At 44.1% G+C, this 19,410-nt stretch overlaps 1 protein-coding gene across 3 annotated transcripts in view; it reads right to left on the bottom strand.

The window, feature by feature from the left end:
• SORBS1 (sorbin and SH3 domain containing 1) overlaps positions 1–19,410 on the bottom strand; it is a 179,322-nt gene that overhangs the window by 86,616 nt on the left and 73,296 nt on the right. For 2 of the 3 annotated variants that reach the window (XM_069796383.1, XM_069796384.1), the window contains exon 3: positions 7,551–7,661. The gene's annotated coding sequence lies outside the window, so the exon portion shown is untranslated. The remainder of the gene's footprint in view (positions 1–7,550; positions 7,662–19,410) is intronic. The other variant, XM_069796385.1, reaches the window with a different exon arrangement.

Here is a 19,410-nt window from a genome sequence, read left to right as displayed (position 1 = left end):
TCATTTGGAAGCCCTGCTTGCAGTGTAGCAGGTGTTTATAAACAAGCCTCCGATAGTTTGTCTTCAGGTAATAAGAATGACCATGATTAAAACACTGAGAGAGTAGAAGCCATACTGTAAAAAATAACAGCTAGTGAATGAAAGAATGGCACCTAGGGAGAGGCAAAGTAGGGAAGGATCTGGGGGTTGGCTCAGGAAAGTTCAGGTCAAGGATCGGGTCTGAAACACTTCTAGTCTTTGCACAGGAACCAGCTTAGACAACCTTCAAACACCTTGGCAACGAGGGAGGAGTTTTTGCTACAAACAACCACTTGGATGGTAAACTGAATTTTCACACAATTTTCTATTCCACTCAGGTGAAGGGAGAGCTAGGCAGCAAGCTTTGCATGGCTGCACTGCCACTTAGCTTGGTTGCTTCCAAAGTCAACCCTGAGTGCAGGATAAATAGCTTTATGAAGTGTTGCTGGTTTACCATCAACCCACAGTAATAGTGTACTATGCATTGCAATTTTCCTGGCAACTGCTTCTGCACAATCACTGGTGTATTTTTCTCTCATAATACCTACGTCTTTGCAAAAGACAAGATCACCATAATAGCTGAAGGAAATAGCAAAAGGGACAAAACAATTTGCACAACAAAGGAAGTCTTTGGCATAACAGAGGCACATGCCAGTCCTAGGATATTCTGGACTACTGTTCTAGTAGCCACTGGACAAGCCTACCCTCATCATGTCTGTTTTGCTACCAAAGTCATAAACAAATCCTTTCACTGAAGGGAGTAGGTTGTTCCAGTTACAAGCTACTCTGTGAAGTTTGCTGCACAATCCGTATGGTTTTTGTGTTTTGATATATGTCACACAGCCATACTAGTTCTTCTATGCCACCTCAATATGCCATGGGGCTAGACTTTCCAGCCACAAGAAGAGGTCGAAGAGGTGCGGTGACTTGCAGTTTAGAAAAGGTACTTTTCATAGATCTGGGAGATGCTAAGCAAAAGCGATTGAGCTTACTTGATTCTGCGTACGGAGAAGGAAGGCAAGCAAACTTATATCATGCTTGAGCTTTTAGTTCAGTTCCCTCTGAGTTCTGGGTTTGAATTGCAAAACAAAACTGAGCCAAAATAACATGCTCCTGCTGGAGTTCCACCCAGTACTGTGAATGAATACAAACTCATTCACCCAGCATCCTCGCCCAGCTGGGCTGAGCTTCTGCTTTGTTACAAAACAGCTGCCCAGGTTCTGGTTAGGATAGTTTTACAGCACCCTCCCTGCTATCAGAGATGAGCCCTAGCTTGCCCCAAAACTCCCAACACCTGGATCCCCTTGGACGCCTCAGACCTGAGCCTGAACTCTGCAGCTCAGTCCTCCCCAGCTGAAAGCTACGGGAACCAGTGTCACCACAGAATTAAATACTGCTGCCAGCAGGCCCTACAACCTGCCAGGCAGCTTAGTGCAACTGCATAAGGACTCAGGAAGCACCTACAGCTGAATCTGTATGGCATGAAGGAGTTCAGACTGTCACCAGAGACTGAGCAAGACTACTTGTAAAGATGTATACAGGCCATTTAAGAGCTCTAGATAGGAACTTAATCTGCCAGTAGGAGCAAGTCTGCAGGGCAGAAGAAGTTAAGGGCTAGCAAGAGGCCCTTTTAACAATAATGTGTTTATTTATCCAATGGAAGCACATAACCTGCTAAGCGTATAGAGAGAACAGCACAGACTACAAGACAAACTGCTAGAAAATTTTCTCAAATGGCTAGGAAAAGCAAATGCATAATTTGGCTTCCTTGCTGGAGACTGAAGAACTGTCCTGTCTGACTGTTAGAGATAAGGGATATGCTGTAGGCTGGTGACCCCTCATTTAAAACAGAAAAAAGTAGTACCTGACAGGATCACAGTTTACCAGGATTTGGGATCTACAGCATCTTAAGGGAGACTTCTGTGAGAGGCATGGCACTCACTGCTGTCTTCTACTGACTGAAGAACTCAGCAGGAGCTGGAAAGCACTGCCTCACCAACATAAGCTGGGAGCGATCAGCTGTTTAGCAGTCACCTGAGTAGCAGTTTCTCCCAGTTGTCACCGATCTGCTGACCTATTTAAACTCTCATGCATAAAAGAAAGTATAACCTTGCCCATCTACCTTGAACAATTGCTGACCCTGGTCCAAACAATTTTGTGGAATTCAGGACCTGCTAAATACAACACTGCAGGGGAAAAACTTAGGGCTCAGCTATGCTTACCCAAGTCCTAAGAAAATTACTGGTAGTTACAGCATGCAATCAACAAAACATGCATCCTCACCTGCACATAAGCATCTCCAGCCCTTTGTACCCTGTACTGCCACTTACACTCAGGCAAAATGGAAGCAAAACTTGCATGCTGTGATTTGTGGCATATGTGCCAAACTGGGCCACAGGACACAAAGATTATGCTCAGTGATCACTGGATTGTGTGTGGCAGGAGAACCCAGGCTCTGTTCCTCTACTACGGAGGACCATCAATAGTACTTTGTATAACAGGTTTAGTTTAGGCCAGAGCCATCCTTACTGATCTAGCCAGCACCTCATTCAATGAAAGGCACTGCTGGCTGTGAAGGTAACAGAATACAGCCCAATCAATATTAAAAGCTTTTGTAACGGCACTAGCTGTTTACCAGTGCTCTTAACCTTTTTACTGTAGAGCTTAAATTAACCTTAAGGTACGGTCAGGACAAAATCATCTCCTATATGACACGCAAGGAAGCTGATTTTTGTAAAATTCTCTCATTTTTCTTCAGACTCAAAATACTCAGATATTCAGCATAATCTCTGGGCCAGCACCTGAGCTTACTGCCTCTTCCAATGACAGTGATTTGGTAGGTTGATGAGAGTAAAAAAGGAAAAGTAGGAGTGCAGTAAAGAAGGGAACTAGCAGAAGCAGCAAAGAAAATTCAAACTGTGCTCTCTCTCCATCTCAGTATTTTCCTGCAATGCTTTTCTCTGCACCCTAATTGCTAAAGACAAGTGAATATCAAATCAGGCTACCCACAGCTGATCCTCTGTTCCCCAGGAACAGAACTACAGAGCCAAAAGAAGCAACATGTCTTCCAATAGACAAGCCTGGGCATTCATGGAAATAAAGTCCCAGCAGTTCTGCCCAAGGTGCTTCCTGTGTGTGTCATTAATAAGTGGAAATTCAGCCCAAAGCACCAAGCTCAGGAGAAATTTAGATTTGCCTCTAATTTGGCCAGCTGGCTGGAATTATTAACCAGTTACATTTGTAACTATGAAAGCTAATGAGAGAGTAATCATATCTCACAGTTCACAGCTGAAAATCCTCCCTTTGGGAGTTAATGAGGGTTTAAGTTCTCCCTTCTCATCGATTCCTCTCCCTCAAACTGTGGCTGCCACAGAGTTTTGAAGGCCTGACTTTAAATCTGTCCTCTAAGGGCAACACTTGGCTATAGGTGTATTAACAGGAAACATGCTTGAACCTCTTCTAGGAGATGAAGAAAAAAGCTGATCTTTCCCCCATCCCCTCCCACCACACCAACATTTCTTGTCAGAGAAAGAGCAACTGGATGACTAAGTAATGATAATGACTGCTGCTCAGTGCACTGCTGGGCTCTGATTAGATTCTTCTTGGCTTCTAACCAGATTAAAAACAAAACAAAACAACTAAAAAACCAAAACATTGGCCATTTAGAGAGGCAGGACTGACCTATTAGCGTCAGTACAGAGCTCAGTCAAGATGCTCCTGGGTCATTGTCTTTATCCAGAAAGTCCAGATCCTTAACTGTGGTGACCTGGAATGAAGTAAACAAAGACATTGCCTATCAGGCCATGAGCTGCTCTCACGACCCTTTCTGTCAGAATTTTCCTAGGCCAAAAAACATAGCTCAGCAGGCCTTGGGGAACATACACCTCTGGAGGCTCAGAGGCATTGAAGTTTTCACATCCTGTACTAACTGCCCTGTACTGAACAGGCAGGAGCTATGAATCTATGAGCAGATTGGGAAGACACTAAGGAAGAGATCTGAAATACACTGTCCTTTCCAGCATCTCTGCCTCATCGACTCTCCATCTGTTCCCAGAAGTTCAACGGAAAAAATGAAAACTCTATCTTCCTGCTTTCTATAAACTCACTCCCACTGTTACTGCTCTGGTTTCTGGCACAGTGCTGCACCACTTAAACCTCTTTTATTGTCTAAGATGGGCAGAGCCGGTGTGGAGCTGGCATGACCAGCTGGCTAGAGCCAAAAATGACATTCTGGGCAACACCTTCCTCTAGAAGACATCCTGCTCTGTCCCCAGGGAAAGTAGCAAAAGGAGGACTCGTTGCACTTTAAGCAGCCTTTCTGAGTAATTTTCAGCATTCACTTGAAGCAATGAATTCAGGAACTGAATAAGGCAGCAGCTATTGACCAGCAGGCCCTGGGAAACCTGGCCATTCACGAGAACAGTAACTCTTTAGCAACCTCTGCAACAGTTCTCTGCACGCACTAAGGGTGGTTCTTCTCCTTTGCAGGAGAAACAATTACAGAACCTTGGACCTACTTGGTAGCGTTTTCCACACTTTGCCTTCCCCACCTATGACAGCAAAAGATATAGTTAAGATTTCCCCACTGTGTTTCCATAGACTGACTTTGTTTCCTGGTGCACTGGCTAGATATTGCCCCCCCATGCCTTTGGTCCAGCTTGTCAGGCCTGGAACTGTTTTGTGTCCGCTAAGTGCCACATGCCTGAACTAAAGGTCTGAAGGGTATAGTTGATCTGCAGCATGCATTGCAGGTCACATTAAAAAACAACACAATGTCTTAATTAGATCTTAAAAAACAACAAATGCAAAATAGTATGGTATACAAGCACTTCCCTACATTCCCACGAGCCTCCAACTAAAGGAAGAGTCAGACTACAGAAAAGCAAATATTTTCTCTCATATAAAGAGGTAACGTAAAAAGAGCCATTTAGAGCTCTACCTAACTTGGAATGGGGGCTGAAGAGCAAGCCATTCTCCTTTGAACTCCTATATGGACTATTCAGGCACTGGTACTCAATGCTATGCACTCCCTGAAGCACAGATGTGCCATGCCTTGATGTCACTTGACAGCCAGTAGGACTGAGCAGTCATCAGGGATAAGGAAAGAAGGAAATGAGATGTCATCACTTGGTTGATGACATAGGTCAACCACAGCGCAAGCATGAAGCACTGAGACTCCCAGGCATGTTTCTGAGAATCAAGGTTTCATGGAGATGCTCCTTCTCCAGATCAATGCCTGACTGCGTCTTTCTGGCTGGGGGAGGACCAAGTACTGCGTTCCCTTCCCTCTAAAGCAGCCAAACTGAGGGGAGGGAGCTCCCCTCCCTTTTGCAGCCAAAGCACAGGATGATATTCAGGCGTGGTGTAAAACGGCCCATCTCTAGAAGACACCAAGTAATTGTGCCAGTGCAACAGCTGCGTCCATGTGATTTTACTTATAAGGCAGCAGGAGGAAAATGACATAAAACTTGGCTTGATACATCCCAAAAGCTTCTCCAGTTTCCTCTCCAACAGCCTGGACTTTTATTCCTCAGAGAGGACTAGTTCATAAAAGACAGAGCGCAGTCAGGCCGACAAGAGCCTCTGCATGTTCAGCATGCAAGAGACTGATACAGCCTTACTGGAAGGGCTCTGTATCACCAAACAAGAGAGAGATACAAGCAGTCCTTGAGAATCATGATGTCAGTACAGATGTGACTCTGGCATGGAGACAAACATCAGGTACAGTGTTATATAGGAAGGGAGTTGAGATGATCATACGGAGCTGAAATTTGAGACCACTAGAGCATCCGTGCAGAGGAAAGGGAAGGGGAGAGGCAGGAGAGACTGCTCCCCTGATTCTTTCAGCCTTTTTAGAAACAAAGAAATAGACCAAAAGATTTGTATTTGCCATTTCTGGGATGCCAGAGATTCAGTCTTCTGCAACTGCTGCTTTGACCTTCGCCTTCCTGATCACAAACAGGCTCCATATCAGAGTCATTCTAAGGTAAAAAAATGGTCTCAAGAGCTTGATATGTGAGTCTCAGCCTTTATTGTGTCTAAGACTTCTGCTTCAATGCAGAGTTCTCAAAGGCTGAGGGCTTTTGCCTTAGGCAAGTAAGAATATCAAAGCTTACCTCAGAACTGTCAAGTCTCTTTCAACCGAGGACTTAATCTTAGGCTAAATTGTAAAAAAGACCCCACACCATCTCCTGCAAAGAAAAAAAAATCAGCTTCACCAGTATTTGTAGTTGCCGTGCCTGCAGCTACCCTAGATCTAGCCTAGTAGTCCCCTGGGGATCTGACCTTATGTCATCAACTCCATAATTCCCCCCCGAACCCTGATCCCAGTCCAACAGCTCCTGTCTGCTCTAGACCTACACCAAGTCAAGTCACACATCCCAACACCCACTCAAACCTAACCCAATGGCCTCTTACAGATGAGGCAATGAATCCAGCTCACTGTTGCTATGCAGGCAAGCACCAGTGCTAAATCTGGATCTGTAGCCTATTCAAGGCCAACTGCTAAACTTTGGTCCTTATCCTAAAACCCAACCCTCACTCCAATTCCAAAATCCCACTACCTCCATATGTTTCTGACCTAGACTGAGTGTCGTGGTTTAACCCCAGCCAGCAACTAAGCACCACGCAGCCACTCACTCACTCCCCCCCATCCAGTGGGAGGGGGGAGAAAATCAGGAAAAGAAGTAAAACTCCTGGGTTGAGATAAGAACGATTTAATAGAACAGAAAAGAAGAAACTAATAATGATAATGATAACACTAATAAAATGACAACAGTAGTAATAAAGGATTGGAATGTACAAATGATGCGCAGGGCAATTGCTCACCACCCACCGACCGACACCCAGCCAGTCCCCGAGCGGTGATTCCCTGCCCCCCCACTTCCCAGTTCCTAAACTAGATGGGACATCACATGGTATGGAATACACTGTTGGCCAGTTTGGGTCAGGTGCCCTGGCTGGGCATGAGAAGCTGAAAAATCCTTGACTCTAGTCTAAACACTACTGAGCAACAACTGAAAACATCAGTGTTATCAACATTCTTCACATACTGAACTCAAAACATAGCACTGTACCAGCTACTAGGAAGACAGTTAACTACATCCCAGCTGAAACCAGGACACTGAGGCACAAAACACTGGCACCAGCATAAAAAAAACAGAAAATGATGTCACAAATGCAGATAATAAACAAGGAACACATCTGATGGTGGTAAATGTTAATTTAATCCTTGCTGGGACTACTATGTTTTATCTAATGCATCCATGATTCACCGCAAAAATAGCACTTGGAGCTTGATCCTCTTTCACAAACTGGAGCTTTTGACTGGCTCGCCTACCAAAAAACCCCCATATAATACAGCAGCGCTCTCACCAACATGTAGCTTTCTGCTGCACAACCCAGGTAGGCTGCTACTAGGAAGGAAAACTTCCTTCACTACAATTGATAGAGATAGATGTGATTGTGGTGCCCCAAGTCAGGATGAGGTCTCCCGGTGACGTGCTCCTTCCCCTCCCCTTCAGGGTACTCACACCAGTCAGCTAGCTGAACTCTTCAGGCCCAGCTTAGGAGGACAGGATCCTCTGACAGCAACTTCCACTCCGTCTTCTCGTCACATGCAATTGCTATGTAACAGCACATACCTACAAAAGTCAAAGAGGAAGAAAATGCTGTTAGTGCCACTAGTCCTGCTGTCCGACACAATTACTGAGAGGGCTGTACCAAAGCAATCAGCCATTCGCAGAAATAACATTACTTTCAGATGAAGCAATTCCCTCTGCTTACTATGGAGGAAGCACAGCAGCCTGACCAGATCTGCATCCTAGCATCCCCTATGTGAGAACTGACATTTACAGTTGTCTCCAGGGAAGGCTGAAACCACATCCGTTCTCCTGCCTTTCTGCTAGAGATTCCCCCCAGGCAGCAGGGACAGCTGAATAGCACAAATACTCACGCCTCCCTACAACCTACAGTCTGTTTCCTAATGTAAATCACTGCTGATTTCAGCTGAATTTAGTATACTGGTTTGCAAAATGCAGAAAAAGAGAAGTGAATACACATCTTATGCAGCTATCCTTGATGCATAAACAGGCTTGTCCAATACAGAGCCTAGGCTGGGAGCTAGGGGTAACAACAGCCACGAAATTTAACTCCTGACTACCAGGATAAAAACCCTCAGAAGGAAGGGCAGGTAGTACACACATACTAAGAAACATACATCAGGTTGTCTTAGGACAAACTCCTTGGTTGGGGTACACAGCTGGACAGACAGCCACAGAGGCAGAATTCAGAGGACAATATATTTTTTTCGCATGCACTGACAGTTACTAAATGTGACTAACTCCAGTCCAATATTAAGTCTAAATGATTAGATTTGACACTGATTTGATAGACAGCTGTGCAGCTTTATTGTTTTACTCAATAACATTAACAGCAGCCTGGCTTTAGTGAGATACCTTATAAACCAAACTGCGAAGACAAGTATTGACACCCCTCAAATTTAATCGTGTCATTTATCAGGCTAAACTAGTTGGCCAGTCACCCTAAGCTTCGTCCATACTGAGTGGAGAGAGGCGTTCTTCCAGAGGGCAACCCAGCCTCTCTCTACACTGCCTTCTTCATACTTCTCCATATTAAAAAACTTTAAAAAGAACTTGAGGAGACCAATGAGCAAGGTTTCATACCTACGCTGGATGACTGAACAAATCCTCATGTGTGTTTTATTCAAGCTCTGAGGGGAGTGGAGTCACCTTTCTTTCAACAAGCAATGCAAGACTAGAACCTCCAAGGGCCTGGTACAACCAGCTTGTCAGCCAATAAGCCTCACCAGTTAGATGTCCTCATGACGGTGCAGGTGGGGCATAAATATGACATGGAGAAAATAGAAGGTGATACTCAAGAGATAAAAACTCTCATAGAGTATCAGGGACCTTGCCTGGGAGCCACCACAGAACACATCTTACAGAGCTCCAATAATATGATGTTTTCACAAGCCCTAAGACTTCTTTCAAGACTCACTAATATCCCAAACAATGAGCCTAGAAGAACCAGGCTAGTTTTTCACTAAAACTAGAATAGTCCTAGGAAAACACAAGTTGAAACAAATTAGAGTTTTCTGTCCAGGACAGTCTAGTAGTTTCTCCATCTTCAACAAGTACAAAGGGACCAGCTAAAGGACACACATTTGAAAGGCTTATTGCTAGTACTAGGAAGAAAATTTCCTATAATGTTGCCCGAGTATGTACCGAGAGAGTTAATATTCCAGTGGCAAGGTCAAACCCTGCTTTTGCTGTGACACAATAAGCTGCCCTGCTGGCATTAACTACAGTTTGTTTGCTTTCCCAACCTGCCTTATCCTTGCAAGTTGGCAAAAGGTTGAAGCTGGCCAGAGTCCCAGCTACCAAAAGCTGCCCAAGGCAGAGAACTCATTACTCATCACAAGGACTAAGATCTAGGTTGAGAGGGGGAGGAGAGAGTAAATGGCACAAAAAGCAACTGATGGAAACTCCTCTGGTGCTGAGAGTTGTTACAACTAAGACTCTTATCTGGCACATAGCCAGGGATTGCAGCAAGACACAGCAATACAGATGCAGGTTATGGCTGGTCTGTGCCCCAATCTAGAAGAGAGAGCTTAATATTCAAACTTTCCCCTTGGAAATAGCCAAGCATTAGCTCCTGGAGGACCACGAGAAGCTGGTTTTGGTGAAAAAAATCAATGCAGGATTCACAGAAAGATTCAGTTTGGACAAACTTTACACCCGCTGCTGTTAGTGATAAAACCTCCCTTCCTGACAGTGGCAGTAAAATTAGGGCAGCTGACAGTGTCAGAGACAAAGGACATTGCCAAAAAGTTTTCAACATTTTTTTTTTATTTTAATTTTGTTAAGTCTTCAGCTGTGTTCCGGCTCTATCTGCTGTTAGAGTTTGATTTCCACTGTAACAGAAAAGTCTGCTGAAAGAGTTTCCACTGAATAATGCAAAAGGTACTTGGACTCTTCCTGCACAAGCAGCCAGCGCACCAGGCCCCCGATAGTGACTGAACTGCTCAGCAAGTTACAAAAAGCAGCATACAACCAGATCAGTGCTCCCACCCAGAAACTTTGAATGAATGCAGCAATGCAACAGGTGAGTGCTGAAATCAAGCAAACAGAGGAGAAAACAAACCAGCACCACAAAACCAAAAAAACCTCACCACACTGCTGGTAAAGAGGTTTCCTGCAGGGTTGTTTGGTTTTGTTTTGGGGTTTGGTTTTGGTTTTGGGGTTTGGTTTTGTTTTTTAAGTAGGGGTTTCCATAACTCAAAACACTCCTTGAGTTTAGAGTGTTCAGATACGCAGTCAAATCAATCACTGTGGCTTAAGGAAAACTGTAGTTTGTGTAGTTGTGATGCATCAAACTACAGCCTTTGTCTGTCCTGGTATCGAAACCTGCTATAAGGGGCTTTTCAGAGTGCCATGGGAAGGGACTAGCAGGAACAAGATGGGGATGAGCCTAAAGTACAAAAGCACTAAGGTCCACATTTTTATGAGTGTTTCTGCTGGCCGCTCTATTCATGCTGAGGGCTGATACAGTGGCTGACAATACTATGGTAGTGCAGAATCAAGCTATCCACCTCCTTCTCCCTTTCTCAGATCAACAGCCAGTAACCTGGCACTTCTTAAAAGGGCTGGACACAGGCCACGCTCAAACTGCATCCCCATGGAGAAAGGAATGCTGCCAAAAGCAAAAAGAAGTGGTGAGAAACAGGAGAAAATTCCTTTTTGCAGACAGTGGCCAGGCATGATCCAGCAAGACAAGTCTACGCGTACACTTGTGAGCCCTGGTAATGGGACCTAGTCACAACTAGCCCACTGTAGTGTAGGACATCAGTTCAGCATGCTGCTATTCTTGCATTAATTCTCCACACTTTGCAGCTTGATCTCACACACAACCAAGCAGACAGCACAGCTTTCAGTACCCCCATAGGCAGCAATGGAAAGCGCTGTCCAAGTGATCTCACACCTGAACGCGACAGGAGGGCAGCAGACACACACACAGCCTTGAGCTCAAAAACTGGAGGTGCCAAACAAAAGAAACGTAAGAGTTTCATATTGTTTTCGAGGTAAAAAAGAGAAAGGGGCTGACCCTGCTTGATTTCATCACGTTGTTTGTACAGTGCCCTGTGCTCTGGGCACTGAGCTGCAAAAATCAAAGCAAGTACAATGGTAATGAAAACAATCAAACACATCGGTGTGGGGCCAGCTTTGCAATGGAAAAAGCAAAGGGTTGGAAAGGAAAAAAAAAAAACACCAACCAACAACAAACAGTACTCAGATCTAAAGGCCGTTTAGAAAACAACAACTTTAAGCAGCTCTGTAAGACTAGCAGGATAAAAATACTATTATTTTGCCATTGTCCACATAAGAACAGGCAGCCCCTTTTCGAAGGAGTTTAAATGGATAAGACAGATGAAGGGGAAACAGATGCATGGATGAGAAGTGATTTGACCTAATCACATAACACCAGGATCAGTGCCAAGAACAAACTGTAGCTCCTGCTCTCCTAGCACAATGCTCTTTTCAGAGGTCTACACTACCTCTAATGCTGGAAATCAACACCCATCTTTTGAAGGTGTTACCATCCCACCTGCTGGAGGTTACCACTCCCCACAGTGCTGGTAGCAGAAGTGTCCATGTGAGCACTCCATAATCCGCAGAAGGCTGAATTCACAAAGTTAGACTGAACAACCGGTGAAGGTAAAGTAAATTAAGCTCATCTATTTTCTCAACGCTGATCGACAGTGTTCATATGCACTCTTCAGCTGGCAAAGCTATGAATGAAGTCAACCATCAGTACCAGTACAGCAACAAGCAGCAGTGTGGAAGGGAGGACAAGGGTCCCCACCTTCAACCTGAGCAACTATTTGCTAAGTTGATGACTGTCCTTGGTCTCAGATATGGTTATTTTCTTCCACTCTGGAAGTCATAAGACTTACGGTTCAGATAAGAAGAGCTGTCAATTGATCTTTCAAAAATTTCTGATCTGAGCCACTCCATCTTCTAAGTTCTATCTTAGTAAGTGTCAAATACAACAAAAATGCCATCCTCAGCTAGTGCAGCAAAGATCAGATTCTGGTAACATTTTTTTCTAATTACAATTAACAATAGTACTGAGAATCAGCCTGTTATTGATAAGCCATCTCTAATGTTATAGGCTTTAGGACAGCTTATTAGATCTATATGGATGGCTTAGGGACAGATGGCCAGAGTTCAGCCTGTGCCTATGGACTGGAATGACTCACAGAATATTGCTTTGGGCCAACAACAAGAGTGAACACAACAGTGATGCTGTTACTAATCTACATGCCAGGCCAAATCCTGCAAAAGCATGTGATTCCCAGTGAAGTCAACTAAAGAGGCACAAGCGCATTCCAGGGTAGATCTTGATCTCTAAAAACTGTTTTAGATTTTCTCAAACATAAAAAAGAACTCTTCTAACCGACAGACCTTTCATCTTAGCGAGCTTATGTAAACCAGTGGCTTTCCTCACCCACTGCTCAACAAACGTGACCCATATAGTATGTGATCTCCAAACGCAAATTCCTCACATGGACTGCTTGGGTTCAACTCTGTTGAGAAAACACTGTCAGCACATAACAGATTAGCTCAAGCTGCCTCCTCAGAAGAAGCAACTCTTGGCTGCTGCTGAAATTCCTCTTTCAGGTTTGTTCAGCCCATGCCCAAAAGTCTGCTTTTACCTTCCCAAATGAGTCAGCAAAATCCATTTTGCCTCTTCTCCAACACAGTGCAGGCAACATACCGCTTCACAGCATAGGCAGTGCACCCTGTCTGGCAGCAGTGCCAGCCTGGTGTAAAGCACCCTTCTTTGCTTGGGTGTGGCTGTCTTTCTGGTTGGGCATACCAGCAGGCAGCATACCAGAAGCACTTCACAGAGAAAAATTGCTCAGAAGCAGCTAGATATACCAGTAAAGAATACAATTAACACAGCCTTCTCCAAAAAACCCACGTACGCATGCGGGAAGCTGGAGAGAATGGTTGGTGGCAGATCAGTCTAATGCAGAGTTTAAGAACACATCTGCACACAAAGGGAGAAGAGAAGGGGATTTCTGCAGAGGAGGTTATCCCAGCTTCTCAATTCTTCTGCATCTCCAGCTCAAAGCTGAAGACAGGGATAAACAGAAAACACACACACAGAGCAAAATAAAGGAACAAAGTCATGGTACATCTTCATGACAATCACAGAGAACCCAGCTTGCAGAGTAACACTGATCCACTCTCAGATTTGGTCCTTAAGATGTAATTTCAGCCATGTGCAGTTGCTTACCCCTACAATCCACTGGTTACTTCTTGAAAGGGGGGGAGGGGACAGGGGAGGGGAGGTGTCACCACCATGTAGAGGGTGAACAGAAAGAACAACACTGCAGCAACGCCAAAGCTTAGGGCACGTTCTCACTTTGTCGCCATTTTCCATTAGCTAATATTGTCAGCTCCACAGAGCTGAGATATGACTTACCGCAGAGTAATATCATCCAGATACAGAGGTTACTCTTGACTGACCCCAACCTAAGCGAGATTAGGGTCAACCCCTCCCCTTCCCACCTCTTTCATCACCTCTATATTTAACTGCAGATTAACTCATTTCCTCTTTCCACATGCGAGATTAAAGTGCACCAAGTGCTGTCAGCTCAAACAGAGCCTCAATGCATCCTCATGTAAATCACCACTCAGTACATGTATTAAAGCATGTCAAGGAGGAGAATGAGTCACACGCTTCATACTTGCAAAACAAAACACTTGCTTCTCAAGAAGTAAAACTGGCAGGCAGCCCAGGCCCCAAAATAGTAAGAGATACCTCCAATTCTAATCTTCCCCCATCTGTTACATAAAGACATAAGAAGTGCCACTATTTATGAACGTGTTTGAATGAAATGTGGGTCAGTGACCAAGGCAAAGGGTCAAACACATAGTGACTTGGCCTCCGGGCACTGCGTTAATTACACTTCTCTAGGAGGAAACAATAGCCCCTCATTCTGGGGAGATGGGGAAAAATAATGCAACAAGATCTCTCTGATGTCATGCTCACCACCTTTGGCGCAAAAAGACTGACAACTATATAACTGCCTAGAAAAACAGAAACCACAGCAGGGAAGGGGGAGAGAGAGAATGCAGCGAATGATTTCCCCACCCTGTGCAATACTGCTCAGGAAGGGCTTTGTACCAAGGATGAAAATGCTGCAATCAGAGAGGGAGGTACTCCACACGGGGAGGGGGGTGGCAGCTGCAGCTTGGGGAGGTGCAGGATCCCACCCTTGCTGGGTCACAGCACTGCTGCACTCTGACCCTGGCCATAGCCAGCACCCAGTACTCCCATGGAAGGCAGGTGCCTTTTCCTCTCACATCCTCTTTTGCATCTCAAGAACACTGTGCAAGGAAGACAGTATTTTATTTCTACTTGACTTCTCTGCAAATCACTTGGAGCCCTAAGGTGTAAGATCTTTATCACAGCTTGAGGCAAACATTAAGTGACTGTAAATAAAGCTAGGACTTTAAATCCAGCCACAGGAGTTAACTCCATGGTGAATATAATTTTTCACAGCTAACAACTATGGTAATGAATTTTACCTCAATGAATACGGAAAGGGTGAAGCATGCAAAATTCAGAACAGGAGTAAGTTTCTTGCCTTAGGTTTTATATCAATAATCCTTTAAAGTACAAGCACTTATTTTCCTCGTCTCCCTAACACAAAAATCTCTCTCGTTCTAACACTTCAAGGGACGAGGCCCCCTTAATTTTCAGTGGCTGCAGTAACAGGCCTCAGTGTAGCTGCCAAGAATAATAGAAAATCAATGTGGACAGTGAGCTGGGAAACATGCAGAAGAAACACTGGCATTTACTTCAGCAGAACAGCTGGAATAAGTTGTCAATTCCCCTTACTGTATCCTCCAACTGCACTGCCTGGCAAAGGGGGCTATTAAAGGAAAGAAAATGCTTACGACAAGCTTATGACACATCTCAAAAGCAATCACTGTGTCTCCATTATTCAAGAAACTCCGGAATGACAAACAGATGGAAATCAGAAAAGGAACAGGGGAATGACATAAAGAGGGTTCGGCTGTAGATTGCAGGAGCAATGGGGCATGTCAGGCAGATGTACTGCTGCAAAAGCAGAATCTGTCTGATCTAACACAGAGACTGCATTGCCTGCAAATGAAATCACAACATGCTGGACAAAGACAGACACAACTGTTATGATTTGGTGCTGTCATGCATATACTGAAAGAGAGACGATCATACACCAAAATATAGAGAACAAAGGGTAAAGTGGCTGAATTCTCCCACAAAAAGAAAGATCTACTCTGCAGAGATCAATATCCACCAAAGGTGGTGGTGATTCTCTTTCAGCTTAGGCATTCCCAGAAGGTTATAAATAGGTTGCAATGATTTGCAAACATCTTCCATTTATTTAAGGGTAGATATTGGGCTGAAGGTGTCCCAAAATCCTTCTTTCTGGCAGCATGAGGTCACTGTATAAAATTTACGGCAAACTTGGGACACATCTAAAAAATCAATAGCAGGCTTCCAGTGATTTGAGAAACTGTGAAATGCTTAACAGATGGAAATGAGAAAAGGAACGGTGCAGTGCATGGCGTCACTATCAGCTCACAGAAGAGCTGACACAGGCATACTTACTGTCCATGAGCTGTGTAACTGATGTGAAATGCCCCTCTGCCTTCTCTGTACATTAGCTCCATGTTGTGATGAAACTACAACCATGTCTCATGGAAGCAAATTGCATTGCTTGCTTCTGTCCCTGTCTGTGCATGTGCTTACATACACACACATGCATTTGTACATCTGCCTATTTTATTCTTCCACTGAGACTTTATAAATGGAGTTCTTTTTCTCTTTCTTGCTCTTCTAATTCAGAAATTAGACCCTGAAAAACATGGTCTGTTCTTGGCAAAACAGAGGGCAAATGCTAAGGCTCTTGATCAAGACTTTGAGGAAAAGAAAAATGGTTCCTGTTCTAAAAAACAAATTCATGTTTCATATTTCTTTAAACCTCATGTTGGTTTGATGTCTTTATACATAACAGAAGAAAATTGATTGTAACCACTATGAGAAAACTTCTCATGAGATTCCCTGCCAACCCTGTATCTTGTGCTTGAACACTGCAAGTGACAAAGCAGCTGGCAAAGTTACATCAGGTATGATCGCATCCTTAAAACAGGTGAAAACATCCAATTAAGAAACATCTCCTGCTCAGGCAGCCTTTCTAGGAGTCTAAACCCAATTAAACAGCAGCTCTCAGAGGATCAGTGTTTGGGCCAGAGCATGCTGAGTTACAGCTACTACACACTGCAAGGTACTGATACGGGATGCTGAAGGGGGGAACGCAGGAGGTAGTTTCAAGGCTGCTACAGCTGCTGCTGGACTATGCAGCACCCTGCCTATGGTGGTAGGGCCCCACAAACATCATTTAAGATAATTCCTGCTTGTCTCAAGCACAGGGAGTAACAGAAGGAGCAGCCCTGGACCAACATGGCAGCTGTTAAAGTCCTGGGGACCGCATCATTACCTGGGCTGGGATTCATAATGCTCCAGGCAACAGCCACAGAAGACTCAGGCAGACTCTTGGAGCAGCTGCCCAGAAAATCTGACTTGCTAATTGCTATAATTAAATAACACCAAGGAACCTTGAAAGATTAGACAACTGAATCAAATCAATGCTTAAGAGACTAAAAATGACAAACATACATTGAGGTTACACAGAAAGATTACAGGAATATTTAGCTGGAAAAGACAGAAGGAAAGAATAAAAGCTGATTGATTTCAGGCTGCAGGTGAAGTTATGAATGAATAATTGTGAAGCAAGATTGGGATGTGCTGATTTATCTTGCTCCATCCTATAAAAAGACAGTAAATGTAATAGATATTCTTTTATAAAAATAATTTTTAGAAGATGGCATAAAATCAGCCTGAGGAATTTATTACTACAGGGCAAAGAGGCAATACTGTAGGGAAACAGCTTTACTGGCTTTCAAAAAGGATTAGACAATTATATTAACATAAATAATACCTACAGCTGGAAGAGCTACATGAAAAGTTACAAGGATAATCAGCCCAAAGGCATCGCTCTCTTCCATTTGCAGCCCTGTGCTTGTGCTTTCAGGCAGGGTCTGCCCTTTCCGAGTCATTGTTGGAATTAAAAAGGCTGGAAAGTTCTTATTTGGCCCTTACATGGTCTTGTGTGTGACCAGTGCCCAAACCGTGGCGGAGCACTGGTTCAAGTTCTCCTCAGAAATTTCAGGTTGTGCCAATGCCAGTGAGCAAGCCTACAGTTTTTTCTGGTGCAATGATTGGTATTTCTGTTCCTCTAGCAAGCTGGAAAGCTAATGAGCACAGCAGCACATTGCTTGCTTTTGCTCAAGAGTCCTTCTCCCCTTAAAGTCTGCTCCAGCTGTGATTCAATATGCTCCTATGAATGAAGATAAGCACCAAAAAACTCCATCTTTAGTCTTCATACTCAGACCACCACAAAATGCACAAACTTTGACAGAGATTCATTTCTCATAAAGTGGCTTTAAAAGCCACCCTGTCTTCAATAAAGCCCTGGTGCTAAAATACCAGCCCAGATTTTTAACATCCACTGTTTCAGTAACTGAAATAGTTCCAAAACGTCACTGCAAGAATACTAAAGTCTTTTCACATAGCTCTAGTCAAGTAATAGCAATCAGTCTTTAACCAAAAATCTCCTGGGGGATTCTCGAAGCTTGAACCTCTCCAGAATTGCCCGCAACCACTTATGGAGCTGCTCTAAACTGTGTAAAATCTCCCAGTCAGTTAAGAATGGGCACAAGACAAAGTGCCACCTCCCCTTTTGATACACCCTTGGGCACTGCACATCTCATATGATGGTGTCAGCTCTTACAATGTGTGATGTTTTCATAAAGCCTCACCCGATGGAAACAGAAGACTGCATGAGAATCTCAGCTTTAATCTAAAATAAATAAAAAACCAACCCCCAAAATAAAATCAGGGAGTTACTGACACTCACGGTGAAGAGAAAAACTTGAAGAACCAGAAAGGATCAGAACAAGAAGGCAAATAAAAGTCAGTGTAATGTATATTCTTACATCACAAACAAAATCCTCTCATGATTCTTTCAGTGAAATCACTTAATTTGGGGTAGAGGGGAGGCACATGCTGATTCAAGAACATTTGAAGTGGCAATACCATGAACATACAACACATGACTTCACGCCATCCTCCAGGCATTCTCTCTTGGGAAACGCAGATCCTATTTTAATGCAAAATCCTACAATATCAAAGGACAAGGGAGGAGAGAGTCATGAAATAAGAAGCTGAAATGCTATCAAGCAGAATGATTTTCTAAATACTTGGTGACATTTCTCAGGAGCCACCACATCCCTTTGATCATCACAGGAGTGCTCTGGGTGCTGGGGGCAGGACAATGCTGTGCTCTGTTGAGGATGCCCCAGAAGAGCTCAGTCACTTCCACCTGTGCACAGAGACCCAGAACAGCAAACACCTCAGATTGCTGCTACATCCTGCCAGGTGTCAGGCATAGGTAGAAAGAACTAAATCTGAATAAAATCAGACATTTTCTTCAGTCTCTTAGCATTGAAGGCTAACATGTCCAGTAACCCCAAAAGCTTGAGGCGAGAGTTGAATCTCAGAGGACACTGCTTTCCCATCTATCTTCCACAATAGGATGCACCTCAATCAGCCAAGACTTGAGAACAGGGTGTCGAGCTTAGTGAAAAGAAGGCATAAGAGTCAAAGCAGTAGCTCTCCTTGGGTCCAGCTCCTTTCACAGTTTACACTGCAGCAGGCATGACACAGAATTTGATCCTGCCTCCCAGGAGGATCTCCCTCCCTGTGAACTCCGGGGACACTAACCAGTTGCAAGTTCAATGTGGACTGAATGCAGAAGGCCCAGCCATGCCAACTCTTGTGCTTTGACTGTGATTCCCACAATAGCTGGATTTTTCTGTGAAGTCTGAGCTACTGTAGCTCACACAGTCAGTAACCAGGAATCTTAGGTTTCAACTAAAAAAAAAATAATTCTGGGAATGCCTACTTTGCACACCACAGGGCTATACAGAGATACGTGAGCAAGCCCTGAGCTAGCTGCTATCTAGCTATATCAGCACTGTGCTCCTGGGCACACGGCAGGGTGCTCCAGGTCCCCAGGTGAGATCAGTTAAGTGTTCATGTGGGTACTTCTACTGTAAATATACACGAATCCTAGGCAGTGCTTACTTCTCACATTCCTAAAGACTGACTTCCCTTTAGAGGCCTTATTTATTGCCTCTGAAGGCCCAGGCTGTCAGCGTCATCCTCCAGAGCCAATAACTACCTGGCATT

This window comes from Haliaeetus albicilla, chromosome 11 (genome assembly GCF_947461875.1).
Source record: "Haliaeetus albicilla chromosome 11, bHalAlb1.1, whole genome shotgun sequence".
Lineage (NCBI taxonomy): Eukaryota > Metazoa > Chordata > Aves > Accipitriformes > Accipitridae > Haliaeetus > Haliaeetus albicilla.
The sequence above is the reverse complement of the archived record's forward strand: the minus strand, read 5'-3'. Positions and strand labels throughout refer to the sequence as shown.